This window comes from Nyctereutes procyonoides, unplaced genomic scaffold, assembly GCF_905146905.1.
Source record: "Nyctereutes procyonoides isolate TBG_1078 unplaced genomic scaffold, NYPRO_anot_genome, whole genome shotgun sequence".
NCBI lineage: Eukaryota > Metazoa > Chordata > Mammalia > Carnivora > Canidae > Nyctereutes > Nyctereutes procyonoides.
The window spans coordinates 32,944,190-32,957,238 of NW_026575139.1; the positions used below are offsets into that span (position 1 = coordinate 32,944,190).

The window sequence follows — 13,049 nt, forward strand, 5'->3', positions numbered from 1 at the left end:
AGCCCCTCACAGAAGCCCGCAACGCACGAGCATCCTCCTGCCCACAGTCCGTGACTACAGACAGACACCGAGTTGCAGGCGAAGGGGCAGGTAGGTGGAGCGCAGGAAAGAGGGACCCCTCCCGCCCCCGCCCCGCCCCCGCCCCCGCCCCCGCCCCACCCCTCTGCTCACCGAGGCTTCGGCCCCTGCCCGAAGCAGGGATGCGCGACGCCGAGGACGGCCGCGGCGGCAGGCGCCCCTCGCCCCCAGCCCGCGCCCCCGGGCCGCGCCGGGGCGTCCCGGGGGGGCTCCCTCCCCACTTTTCCCGGAGCCCCCGGGCAAGCGGCAGCAGTTGCAGCAACAGGCCCGGGGAACGCCTGGGGGAGAAGAGCGGCGACAGCCCCAGGCACATCCCCGCGCTGGCCCAGCCCCAGACCCCGAGGCGCGCGGGGCCCGGCTCCCAAACGCCCCCTTACCCGAGGCGGGAGCAGAGGCGGTCTCCGCCGTCCCCAGTGGCCGCCGCCGCCACAGCGCTCCGCCGCAGCTGCCCGGGTGGGGAGCGGGAGGGGTGGCTGGGTGGAGGATGCTACTCCCGACTGAAGGGAGAGGAAGAAACGGAAACAGGAACCGCCGCCGCCGCCGCCGCCGCCGCCGCCGCTTAACGGAGCCTTCGGCGCCACTGACTGAGCGAGAGCGCGAGGCGGCGCGAGCGGGGCAGTCGCTGACAGCGCGAGACCGAGCGCGAGACGGGTCCCGGGCGCGCGACCCCGAGCAGCGCCGGCCCCATTCCGCGAGGAGAGGAAGGGGACCAGTCAGCTGGGGGCTGGGGGAGGGCGACGCGGGGCGGGGGCCTGAAGCCGAGGGAGCCCGGCCACTCGGGTCGGCCGGAGATACCGCGCGCACGCGCCGGAGCGGCTCTGACACGGAGCGCAGGCGGGGAAGCCTCGGCCCGCGCGAGCGTGCGCGCGCGGACCGGGGCGCGCGCCCCTCGGCGTTACAGGCGGCTGGGAGCGGGCGCGCATGCGCCGGCCGCGGCCACCTACGGCGACCCTGGCATGTGCCGCGGCTTTCCCCCGCCCCCTTCTCGCAGCGCCCGCGGAGAGCGTAGCTGCAGCATCCGCTGCCAGGCGGAGCCGCGGGCCGCTGGGGGACCGGGAGACTTCCAGCAGGACGCCAGCTGCGCTTGGGCGCCTGCTTCCTCCACGAGCGTAGGCCGCCCTCTACCGCCAGCAGGCCGACGAGCCCAGCTCCCGGGCCCGGGAGCGCCATCTCCAGGGAAGGTCGTACTCCCGGCAGCCGGGGAACTGACTGGCCCGAGCCAGTTCATCCCGCGGCCCTGAGGAGCACTGACTGGTACTGCAGATCTGAAGCAGGCTCCCGGCTGCTGTTTAGCGGTGACCGCCGCTGCTCAGCCCCTGCAGCCTGGATCTTGGCCGTCGGGCTGCAACGTGCAGCGTGGACCACAGAATGTCATCGCACCCACATGCAACCAGAGAAGCCCCGTTTTATCTTGTGAGAGCGGTCTCCACCTTTGCCCCGACAGAAAGACCTCCCACAAGGGCCTGAGTTTGATGCTTAGCCTCTCCGCCCCCACCCCCCGACCCGCGGCTGCGACAGCCCCTTCGAGGCGGAAGTTTATTCGGTACGGGGGGGGGGGGAAGAACTTTGGGGGTGCAGGAGAGGGGCTCCCTAGGATGCTTCCTACCCGCTCGCACTCGGGAAATTCCTGGCGCCCGCGATGCAGAGCAGTGGGCCGAAGAGCTAGCTCCGACCGGCACAAACAGCGAGCTGAGCCGGAGGACCTAAGCGCGCCGCCCTGGCACACAAAGTAGTCGCGGGCCGAGGGAGGGGGTGCTACGGAGGCCAATCAGAGACGAGAGCCGTGTGAGTGGAGTGCGAGCCGACCAATCAGAAGGCCGGAGGATGAGCTTCCCGTACCCAACTCTTCCCTGTAGCCTCGGGACCCAGATCCCAAGCCTGGGGCGCAGCACCGCGGAAAGCGAGTCGGTGCCCTAAGGACAGAAAAATTATTTCTCTAGACTTAAGTATTTTTAAGTATGTGCGTTGGTACTTATCGCAGAGCAAACAGCGGCGGCGTCTTAGATGCCGAGTATGAAAAGGATCACAGAAAAGAGATTTACAAGGCACTGGCCTGCCAAGACTGCAATCTGCCTAATAACATTCATAAATTTACAGTATTCATGGAGATCTTTTTATACTCCAGGAACTGTATTAACAGAAAAACAAATAAGATAACTGCTGACTCAAAGAAGAAAAAAAGCTCCCTGTCCTCAAGGAGCTCAGGCGCTTCTTATGTTTGCTGCACCTTGTGACTCTGGTGTTTATTGTCAGTCCTCTAAAGAAAAAGCTCTCAGTGAAGTAGTTTACAGTCATTTTCATGACTGTTATCTCCCTGTAAGAGGAGAAAAATTGAGGGAAAAGTAGAGTGACCTGTCTAAAGTCACACACACACAAAAAAAGATACTGACAGAGCCAGAATTATGTTCTAGCTCAGAAAGCTGGATTATCATCATTCAATATGATTTATTGAATGCATGGTTGCCCTCCTCCACTAAAGAGAGTCCTGTACTAAGCTTACAAACAAAAGAATTCTATAGGGGCCACAAGCTTTGGTTGTTGGAAATGAATGGAAATTTTAGGTTTATGCCATCATGAGATGGAGTAAAGGCTAACATCTTATCAGTCATACTCTAGGTCATTTTTAGAAATCAGGGGTGAGATGGATATTTACTTTTCAGTTTAAACAGCAGTTTAAAAAGTACTTTAGCAAGCATATGTAACTTTAAAGCTTGCCTTATATAATACTTTAAGATCTCCAATTTCAAAGCTTTACTTTACATTTGCCTCAAAACATCAGGTTTTCCATCTGGCCTTCATTTTTCCTTTCCAAAAATGTAGGAATTAAAATACATTATCTTCTCAGGGGCACCTGGCTGGCTCAGTTGGTAGAGTGTGTGACTCTTTATCTCAGGGTTGTGAGTTTGAGCCCCAAGTTGGGTGCAGAGATTACTTAAAATCTTTTTTAAAAACTAAATAAAATACATATCTTCTCTACTTCTTTCAGCCTTAAAAAAAAATATCTGTCCTAGGAGTGTTTGTCTAAGATTTAGGGCATTTTGATAGGAGGGTATATTACATATTAAAATATCAAATTACTTGGGTGTCTCTAGAATACACTCAGAAATTAGTTCTCTAATGACTCTGATTGTGCTCTGTTGAGTCAACGCACTTGTTGGCCTGTGACAGAACACTGTTATCAAAGCCCTTTCCAGGATATGCCCAGGATTTAGCTGCCACCTCAGAACTGGAAGTTTCAGTTATACAACTGTCTTTTTAAGAGCAAATCTTTACACACTGAGTTCCAGATCAATAATGAATTTCAAAAAAATTCACAATAGTTAACAGCTTTTAAAAAACACATTTCTTTAACTCTCTCCAGAGAGGAATATTACTAAGACTCTGCCTTTCCCTTGCTAGGCTAAGTTTCTGAAAAGAAAAATATCTCCAAAAGGTTCTAAATGTTACTAGTCACCGGAAGACATCTCTGTCAAAAGATGTTTTTTCTCCACAAGCTTCAGCTTCCCCACCACCACCACCCACTGCTGTTCCTGGGGCCCACTCTTTCTCTCTTCTCACCCCAGCTGCCTGCCTCTGTCTCTCATCACTCCTAGTTTCTGATATTTGCTCAAGCAAGTAGAAGTGACCTACCACTTCCTCCACCCTTCCCTCACCAACTAGGTTTTAGACTCATCTTTATTTATCTAAAAATTTACAGATAAGTTCTGTTTAGCAAGAGATTGTACAGAACAATCTTTATGTTCTGTATAGAACTAATAGAACCTTGTCAGTACATTATATTCTTTTATACAACCTGTGTCAAATTCTTAGTCATCAACCAGAGTTATGGGGTCTTGTGGGTGGGGCAAGGAGGAGTCAACCATTAGACAATGGAAAAGATGAAAATGAAAGTTAGGGGATCCCTGGGTGGCTCAGCGGTTTAGCGCCTGCCTTTGGCTGGGGGCGCGATCCTGGAGTCCCGGGATCGAGTCCCGCGGCAGGCTCCCTGCATGGAGCCTGCTTCTCCCTCTTCCTGTGTCTCTGCCTCTCTCTCTCTCTCTTTCTCTCTCTGTCTATCATAAATAAATAAATAAATCTTTAAGAAAAAAAAAGTTAAAGTGAATACACAAGTAGCCATTTTATTGAGAGATTAGCTAGATCAAAGGTAATGAACTTGAATATTATCACATTTCCAAAGTTGAGAACATTCATGCAGGAACTAATTTGAAGTTTACTACTACTATTTTATTAATGACTATAATAAAAAATAATGCCTAAGTGTAATACTTCTGAGTGTCTACTGAGTGTCAGGGGCCGTAATAAACTCTTACCTCCATCATTTAATTGTAAAAGCAACTATTTGAGTTGGATCCTGTTATTTTAGTAAGGGGATCTATGAGGTCAGGTCACAAAGAGGAGGTTAAAGAGGCTTTCAAAAGCAGCTTCTTACCAAATAGTTTATAGAAATGTTTGCATTTCTAGAAATGTGGATCAACTGAATGTCAGGCCTGAAAACATTCTTAATAATTTTTAATTATCCTTATTTTCTAAGTTTGCTTTAGGTACATTTACTTAGAGGATGCCATCTTCCAAGAAATGATTCAAAAGACAACACTGTTACTGCTACATGCAAAAAGATGTGACCTTGAGACCATCATTTTACCGATTTGACCCTTAGTTTTCTTATCTGTAAATTAAAGGTGGTGGCCTAGAAAAATTTTAGTTGTTTGCCAGTTCCAAAACTATAAATCTAGCCAGCTCGACATACCATTGCCAACAGACACAACAATTAAATATGGAGAAACAGTCTATACTTTGAAATCCAGTACATGTTTTTAAGTCACTTTTGAGCCAACCCTTTAAGTAGAAATTCAGTCTAAACCTACTCAGCCAATTATTTCCAATCAGAAGAGTGAATGAAGGGATTGATTTAAAGACTTGTGAAATGAGCCAAACTATCCCTTTCTATGACTTGCCACCATAGCTGAAATCTTCTTCATTGGAATAAAGCATCATATAGTTCACACTGCTGACATCCACTCCTATTCCTTCCTCATTAATAGAGTTCTGTGTGTGTGTGTGTGTGTGTGTGTGTGTGTGTGTGTGTGTTTTAGGTAACCATCCAACCTCCAGCTATAGAAGAACAATTCAATTAGCCTAAGTCTACCAGTAAATTAATTTCCTAGTATGGTAGAGACTTGCTTACCCTCTCTTTCCTTGCATATAAAGAGATTTTCATTCATACATCCCTGCTACTCAACCCAGACTTGCAGTTGAGCTAAACCATGTGACTAGTTATATATAGTCACCAGTCTACAGTGGGTTGCAAGTAGATGTGTAACATCCAGGTAAAAAAATTAATTGCAAGTACAAGTTCTTACAGTGTTTACTCTTCCCCAATCTCAAAACCAATATTACTGAAGATGCTAGAGCCTTTGTCAGCCTAAATCCCTAAAAGAGGAAAATGTGGAATGCTCCACCTCCCACCCTCATGAGGTCAGGATGGATATATGAATAAAAAACACACCTTTATTGCTTAAGCCACTGAGATTTGGGGTTGTTTTTTACTGCAGTATGACTTGGTATCTAAGTTATGCTAGGTCTTAGACTATTCTAATTCTAATTTAGGTATATTCTAATATACTGGATAACCATTATTGTCCTAGGGTGTATTGGCCCAATCAGACTGAAGGGAAGGATTTTTTGGTCCATACTTAGGGGAGAGGATTCTCTCTTTTCTCTCAGATACAAATGATAACAGAGATGATCACTGGCAGCAATCTAACAACCACAAGAGGAATTAACCTTACAATGAAGTCAACTCACTGAAGATGGCAAACAAAGAGAAAAACCTTTGAAAATATGTTTGAGCTGGTGGTTATGTGACTCCTGAAGGCTACTCTTCTCTGGACTTGTAATACTGCAAAATAATAATTCTGGGGTTTTTCTCCATAACACCATAAGCAGAAATTACAACTTGTATATCTTTAATTTCATCACAGTTCCTACACAGATTTAGCTCTAGAAGAACTCAAAGATATTGGGTGAATTAAAATTTTTTAAAATATAATAGCTCATACTCTTGCCTTTAGAAATAAAATATTGCCTGAATTAACAAGGGGAAAAAGTAATTTAATACAACCCAATCTTTTTACAGATACAGAGATTAAAACCCAGATACATTATAAGATTTATCAAGTTCACATAGCTTTGTTATGGCAGAACTAAGGAGAAAAAAACAGCTAATAATTGCCTCGTCAAAAATGACCATAGTTTCCAACCAAAAATAGGGAAGCAATGAGACAGTATATTACTGTGGTAGTTAAAAACTTTGAAGTTAAGACAAATGTAGCATACTTACTAGCTATATGTTCTTGGACAAGTTACTTAACCTCCCTGAGCTCGGTTTTCCATCTGTTAAAGAGGATAATAATCTCTAGCTTATAGGGTTATGAGGAATAAATGACTCAAAATGTAAAAAGCACTCAGCACAATGCCTGACACATAATAAACCTTCTATGTATTGCAGACCTATCAAATGGTGTTTATTCATAGATAAATCAGTTTTTTTTGCATTAAGATTGATCCATTCTCCGTTATCTTTCATTTAATTCAGACCACTGATCTGTGTTTTTCCATCATGTATAATTACAATGTACCCTATACAATTGCCTAGCCAGTACCTGCCTTTCCTATTGAACTGCTCCTCCCATTTCCACACATCTGTCATATGATGGCAGCAAGAAAAGCCTCGTTACTACTGACTGGCTGTTGGCTAATTTGTCAAGAGGTGAACACCTGATGTAAGGTGGGCCAACGAAGCCATTACTCCAAGAGTTTTAGATTTCGGAAGGAAGGTCATCTCAAGTCTCAGCTAGATATATAATCTGGAAGATGTCATTGAACATCTTTTTGTTTTTATTTTTGTTTTTGCCAAGAGGAAAAAACATTCTGAATTGAAAAAATAAAATCAATGGACAAAGGGAGAAGAGGATGAGGAAGGTGTCTTTGTTACACTGGAGTTCTCAGTTCCAGGTTTTCTGGAATCTCTGCCTTTCTTTCTGCTTTGGGTTTCCTCTTCCAAGGTTTCCACCCATATTCTTCTAATGTATTCCCTATTTTGCATAAACTAATTTCAGGTGGGTTTATTTTAGATGTGATTAATGCAATGGTATATTATATGATCATAAAGTAAAAAATAAGAAGAGGGAAAATCCTTAAGTCAATTATCTTTATTAACAACTTGAGTGATACTTCTAAGAATATGATCAAGTTTATAAAAATGAGTCAATAAATCTTTATCAACTATATATAAAGTACCTGTGAGCAGTGACTTCAAATTATCTCCCTATATCTGTTTTTATTCTTCCATAATAACCAACCCCCAATTTTTAGATGGTCATATTGCCACTCAGTTAAAACCTAATATTTTCTAGTCTCCATAATTGTATATATGTGGCCACATGACTAAATTCTGGCTATTAAAGATCTAAGTAGAAACATTATGCGGGACATCTATTTTTTAAAAGTCATAAAAAGAAAAGAAATAAACCTTCTTATCTGTTTTCTGCATCCTATTACCTGGGCTATAATGTGATGACTGGAGCCCTTTCAGCCATTTTGGACCATGAGGAAGATTGCCAAACCCTATAGCATAATAGTAAGGACAACCTTGTGGAAACTCCATGCCAGTCCTGGGATGCTACCTTCAAAATTCTTAAATAAATAAATAAATAAATAAATAAATAAATAAATAAATAAACTTCTCTCTTATTTAAACCACTGTTTTCTAGGTTTCTCTGCTACACATCACTGAACTTAGTCTTCATATACTACCATAGTAGTTTGATAAACTATGTTAAGTTGGATCCTTAATGCTCCATAAAAGAAGAAATAAATCCAAAAATATAAAATCAAAAATATTTGAATAACAAATTGAAAAATTTTAAACCAAATATAAAAATACAGACTGGGGAAGGATGGGATAGGTGCAAAAGAAAAAGAAAAATTCAGGGATCAAAATTCTAGCAAAAAAAAAAAAGATCACTGTCACTATATTATAAATATTTGCTCTAATAAGAATGAGCCTTGCTGAAGTCACCAAAGTTCCAAAATTCTGCTTTGCAAGGGCAAAACTCTATCTTATTAATTTACCAGAGGGCAAATTAGATTCTGAGGGGAAAAACTAACTCCAACCAAACTGACAAAAGTCTGAAACACCAGAAGGTCCCTTGAGGGCAGAGCCCCACCTCTCTGTCTTGTCTATGTGTCGTATTTGCTGAATGAGTTAATTAATTTTCATTGCGATATAACTGCCAGGGGGATCAAAAAACTCATAACCTCTGGTTAGTCAGGATCTTCTGTAGTTTCCATGGGAACAAGGCAGTATAGAGTCATGATTCAGAAAGTAGATTCTAACTGTATTTGAATCCAAGCACTGCCATTTAATAGTGATGAGACCTTGGGAAACTTTTTAAAATTATGTGTCATTTTTTCATTCATATAAAATGGGAGTGATAATACTATCTACCTCATCGGGTTGTCATGACTGTAAAATGAGTTATTACATGTAAGGCTCTTAAGAACAGCACCTGGCACAGAGCACACAAAAAAAATGTTAGCCATTTATAGCTCTACGAAAACCCTGAGCAAAAGCAAGCATTTGTGGACACTATTATTATTATCTGATCTACATCCAAAGTCAAGATAACATGAAAACAGAATCTCGTGAAGAAAAAGAAATAGGTGATTGACAAGATTTCCTGAACTGAAGGTTGAATGTCATTTCAGTTCTGTGGTACATGCTACAATACAAGTGTTGGTATTTAAAACAAAGAGTAAAGGTTCTAAAAACAACCCCCTATAAATTGTGCTGGCACAGTGTACAAGTCTACTTGTAAACTCACATAGATTAGGTCAAGTGGAGCTAACTTATATTTCTTTCAAGGCTGATCACTTAGGTTAAAATACACTCCCTTCCTTCTGGGCACTTCTGTCAAATGGCTGAGATGTCCATCCAGCTTGAGCTCTTTAAGGAACAAGGAGCCAAGGAACTAGGGTTATTTCAAGGAAAAGGGGATATGAACTGTTTTCAGTTCAAAATACATGAACCAAAACTGACCCTGTGGCCGAAGCACTGTCAGATACCTAAGCAACTGGAGATCTGATCCACATCTCCATCCCTCTCACATCCCCCACATCGTTCTCTGCTCTTCTGCTCCTCTCTCAGTACTGACTGATTTCCATTTTTTATTCTACATTTTGGTTTCTGTGTCTCATGGCTTTTGTTCCCTTATAATTTCATCTTTTTCATAGCATAAAGCACAATCTTAACTTTCTTGATCTCTTGATTCACTCTCCAGAGAGGGAAATCTTGCCAAGTCTTCATATCTTTCTCTACTGAGTCATATCATAGGTCTTCTGGCCTTCAGTCAGCTATTCATTCTTTCCAAACCACCATGTCAAGGCAGTGATGGCTGAACCTTCAGCAGGGGCTATGGGCCTAAGGGAGGCAAACCCTTTAGTAGGAGTAGGGGGTGGGTACACACAGGGACTGACATCCCTAACACCCTGCTATAGTCCTTTCCCTCACTTTTTCCTTCAGCTTTTGACAACTCCCCTCATCTTTCTAATATTCGCATATAGACCTTACTGCTCTGTCCTGTCCTCAGTACTTAGCAATTCAACTCAATCTCAGCCTTCATATTGGTCTTTGCGAATTCTCTGATCCATGGTTTCCAGTGAATGTTTTGCTTATATAGTCAGGTGGACTTTGTTTCTGCATGGACCATCTAGCTTCTCTCCAACAAAATGACTCAGCCCCCCTGATACTGTCACAAAGTGAGCTCAGAAGATATAATGAGCTATGTAAAGGTGACACTCATGGCTTCTTTTAAAATCATCAAAAAGGTGAAAGCCCTATGATAATGGAACATAGGAGAGACAGATGTTTTAAAGCTAATCTACAGACAAGTTTTATTAAAATCTAATTCTATCAGGTGTTGAAACAAAGAGTTTATGAATATCTAATATATAAATAGTTAATATAGCTCTGGGGTGCCAGGGTGGCTCAGTCGGTTAAGCATCTGACCCTTGATTATGGCTCAGGTCATGATCTCATGGCTGGTGAGATCCAGCCCCAGGTCGGGCTCCACGCTCAGTGGGGAGTCTGCTTCAAGATTCTCTCCCTCTGCCCCTCACCCCACTCTCTCTCTCCCTTTCTAAAAATAAATAAATAAATATTTTTTAAAAAAGAAAAAGAAGTCATATAGCTCTGAATTAACAACAAGGAGGACCAGGAAATAAAAAGGAGCACATGGATGTTTGGTGGCCACAAATACCTCCGCCACATGCAATAGATGACCAACACAATCACATGTGGCACAGCTCTGGATAAAATAATTTAAATATGAGATAACCAGAGGATGAAATGGACAGCAGGAGGTGAATTTCAGAAATTGTGAAGGACATGATAACAGATTAGGTGAAAAAGTGACTAAAGATGAATGAGATTTGGGGCTTGGATTATTTGAATTATTTGATACCATCAATATAATTCATAGTTCAGTATAATCACATTTAGAATTTAGGTTTTCTGATCCCAACCCAATATTCTGTCAGGCTCAATATTTCATTTACAAAAGAGGAAAATCCTAACAAAGGATCATTGAACTAGATAGTATCCCTAGTGTCTAGAAAGTGCTTAGTCTATGAGAGATGCTCACTGAACATTATTAAATGAATGGATGAGTGAATGAATGAATGAAGAAAATGACTTTATGTCAACAGAAAGGATTTGACTAAAAAAAAGATGTTTTTGTCTTTACATGCTGTTAGGTCCTGCAAATGGTTTCCAAGGAAGTTGTAATACCTTTTAATAGCTATTTTTTAAAGTATCCTAAGAAACTCTCCACATACTTACATCCACATTCCTAAATAATAGAAGAAATCCAATTAACTTTGTCTTTCCTTTTATAGAAGTATTTTTCATTTTTAGAATAGGAGCATAATAAAAGAATCTATGCAGCCTTTTCACTTTTAATATTCTTTGTGCCTCTAAGACAAAATATGCTTGATTAGTTCTCCCCTCCACCTTACAATGAATGCACTTACTGACTCTTCCCAGATAGATATGGCTGTGGTGACCATATTTTACTCACCAAATGGAGTGAAACTAAATTTAACAACTAAATCTGGTACTTAAAATCCGAATTTCTCTGGAAGTCTAAGACACATGGACACCATAGTGATGAGTCTGAAATATTTATTTAAACTCTGCATGATTCCTTATGATTCCTTATGACCTTGTACTGAAAGGGACCTTGGTTGTATATCAGAGCTGATATTCACCAATATAGCATAATTCTGATTGGTCAGGGGTCTATTTTGGTTGTCTGAGACCATGCAATAATAGTATTTTGAATATGCAGAGTGCCTCTGTCTTCTGTGAGCTTAACTGAGTAACAGGAAGGCTAACTGAAGCACTGGCAAAATAAACAAGGTTGCACATGGATAATTTTGATTCTGTGGTAAGAGACTTTTGAATCTTTTCTTTGTCTCCCAGTTACTATTTCAACTTTGCTCATGGAAGGAGCTGGGATACATTTTACACTCATTACAACAAATCTTGACTCTACTATCACATGCAGATAAAGTAAGTCAAAGCTTTACAGACACAAACTAACAGGTATGTATGCATATTTAATGGTTTTAGGTTTAAGTCAGTCATGCTCTGACAGAGTAGCATGAACCATATAACGTCTTGGAGGTACCTTCTGTATTTATGACTCATAGATTCCCATATATACAGTTCTAGAAAAACCAAACTGCTAGATTTAGATGCTCATTTAATTGCTTGTACAAGAAAAAGGATATTACTTTTTTTATAACAGTTGAAATGAAAGTTGAATAAAGTGCATCAGATTTCCCCTAATATCCTTACAATCATCTTCAACTGCTGGAATCATCTTCCAATGTTTTCTAGACAGAGCAGCACAAGTTACTCTCATCCTTTATATTACCCAGACTCCTTGCTAGTCAAGTTGAAACCATGTTCCAGCCAAGGGGTTACAGACAGGAAGGTTATTAAGTTACTTCCTACTCTGGTTATAAGTGCCCCTGTGAGAACCTCCAGCTCTTAATTCCCCTGCCCTGGTGATCTTGAAGGCTAGATATTTCAAAGGGTCTCACTATAAGAGAGAGGTAGGTTACATGGATCCCTGAGTGTCCACTAGAAGGAGAGCCACCCTACAAGCAGCAGACTGTGACATGAGCAAGGAATAAATCTTTATTTCATTAAGCCACTAGTGCTAATTAACCAACTACTATGGTGACTGAGAGGATAATGAGGGCTAAAATCTAGCCCCTAATTTAGTCACCAAACCATGTGCCCTGGTACAGTCTTTTGCCAAAATGAGTGCCCTAGTCTGCATCCCCTCAGGGGAGATGTATCTTTTCTAAATCACATATAGATGCCATATGGACTATCAGCAGCCTTGACTGAATCTCCTCTCAATTGATCACCCAGTGTCCACTCTTTCTCCCCTTCACAATCCCTCCATAAAGACCTGCCAGGCTAATATTCCTAAGGCATAACTATGATCATGACACTTCCTGCTCAGAAAGCCCCAGAGGAGCCCCACTGCTTTAAGGATAAAGCCAAAAATCTTTAACATGGTTTCTAAGACCTTCCGCAATTCATTGAACAAACTCACCTATGCATCTTAATCACTGCCTTTGTCTTCTCATTCCTGTGTTCTCCATCTCTGGAAGCTAGCGTGACATGAAACCAGGAGCTCCCTCAGCCTGACTCCAAATAGCAGGTGCACCCCAGCTCACATCTAGCATTCAATGACCCAGCTTATAAAACCTCCGCCTTTACTACTTCAACAAATTTCTATAGTATGGAATTTCTTCAAGTCCTCCAGCCTTCAGGAGTCACCTTTTCCTTTAATATCCAAATTTTAAAAGCTCAACGTCCATCCTATATATGA

At 42.5% G+C, this 13,049-nt stretch overlaps 1 protein-coding gene across 4 annotated transcripts in view; it reads right to left on the bottom strand.

Moving 5' to 3' along the window:
- FUT8 (fucosyltransferase 8) overlaps nucleotides 1-1,771 on the bottom strand; it is a 313,536-nt gene extending 311,765 nt beyond the window's left edge. For 2 of the 4 annotated variants that reach the window (XM_055304477.1, XM_055304478.1), the window contains exon 1: nucleotides 456-578. The gene's annotated coding sequence lies outside the window, so the exon portion shown is untranslated. Of the gene's footprint in view, nucleotides 1-455; nucleotides 579-1,684 lie in introns of those variants that run through there. The other 2 variants (XM_055304476.1, XM_055304479.1) reach the window with 2 other exon arrangements.
- Between the last annotated feature and the right edge of the window lie 11,278 nt (nucleotides 1,772-13,049).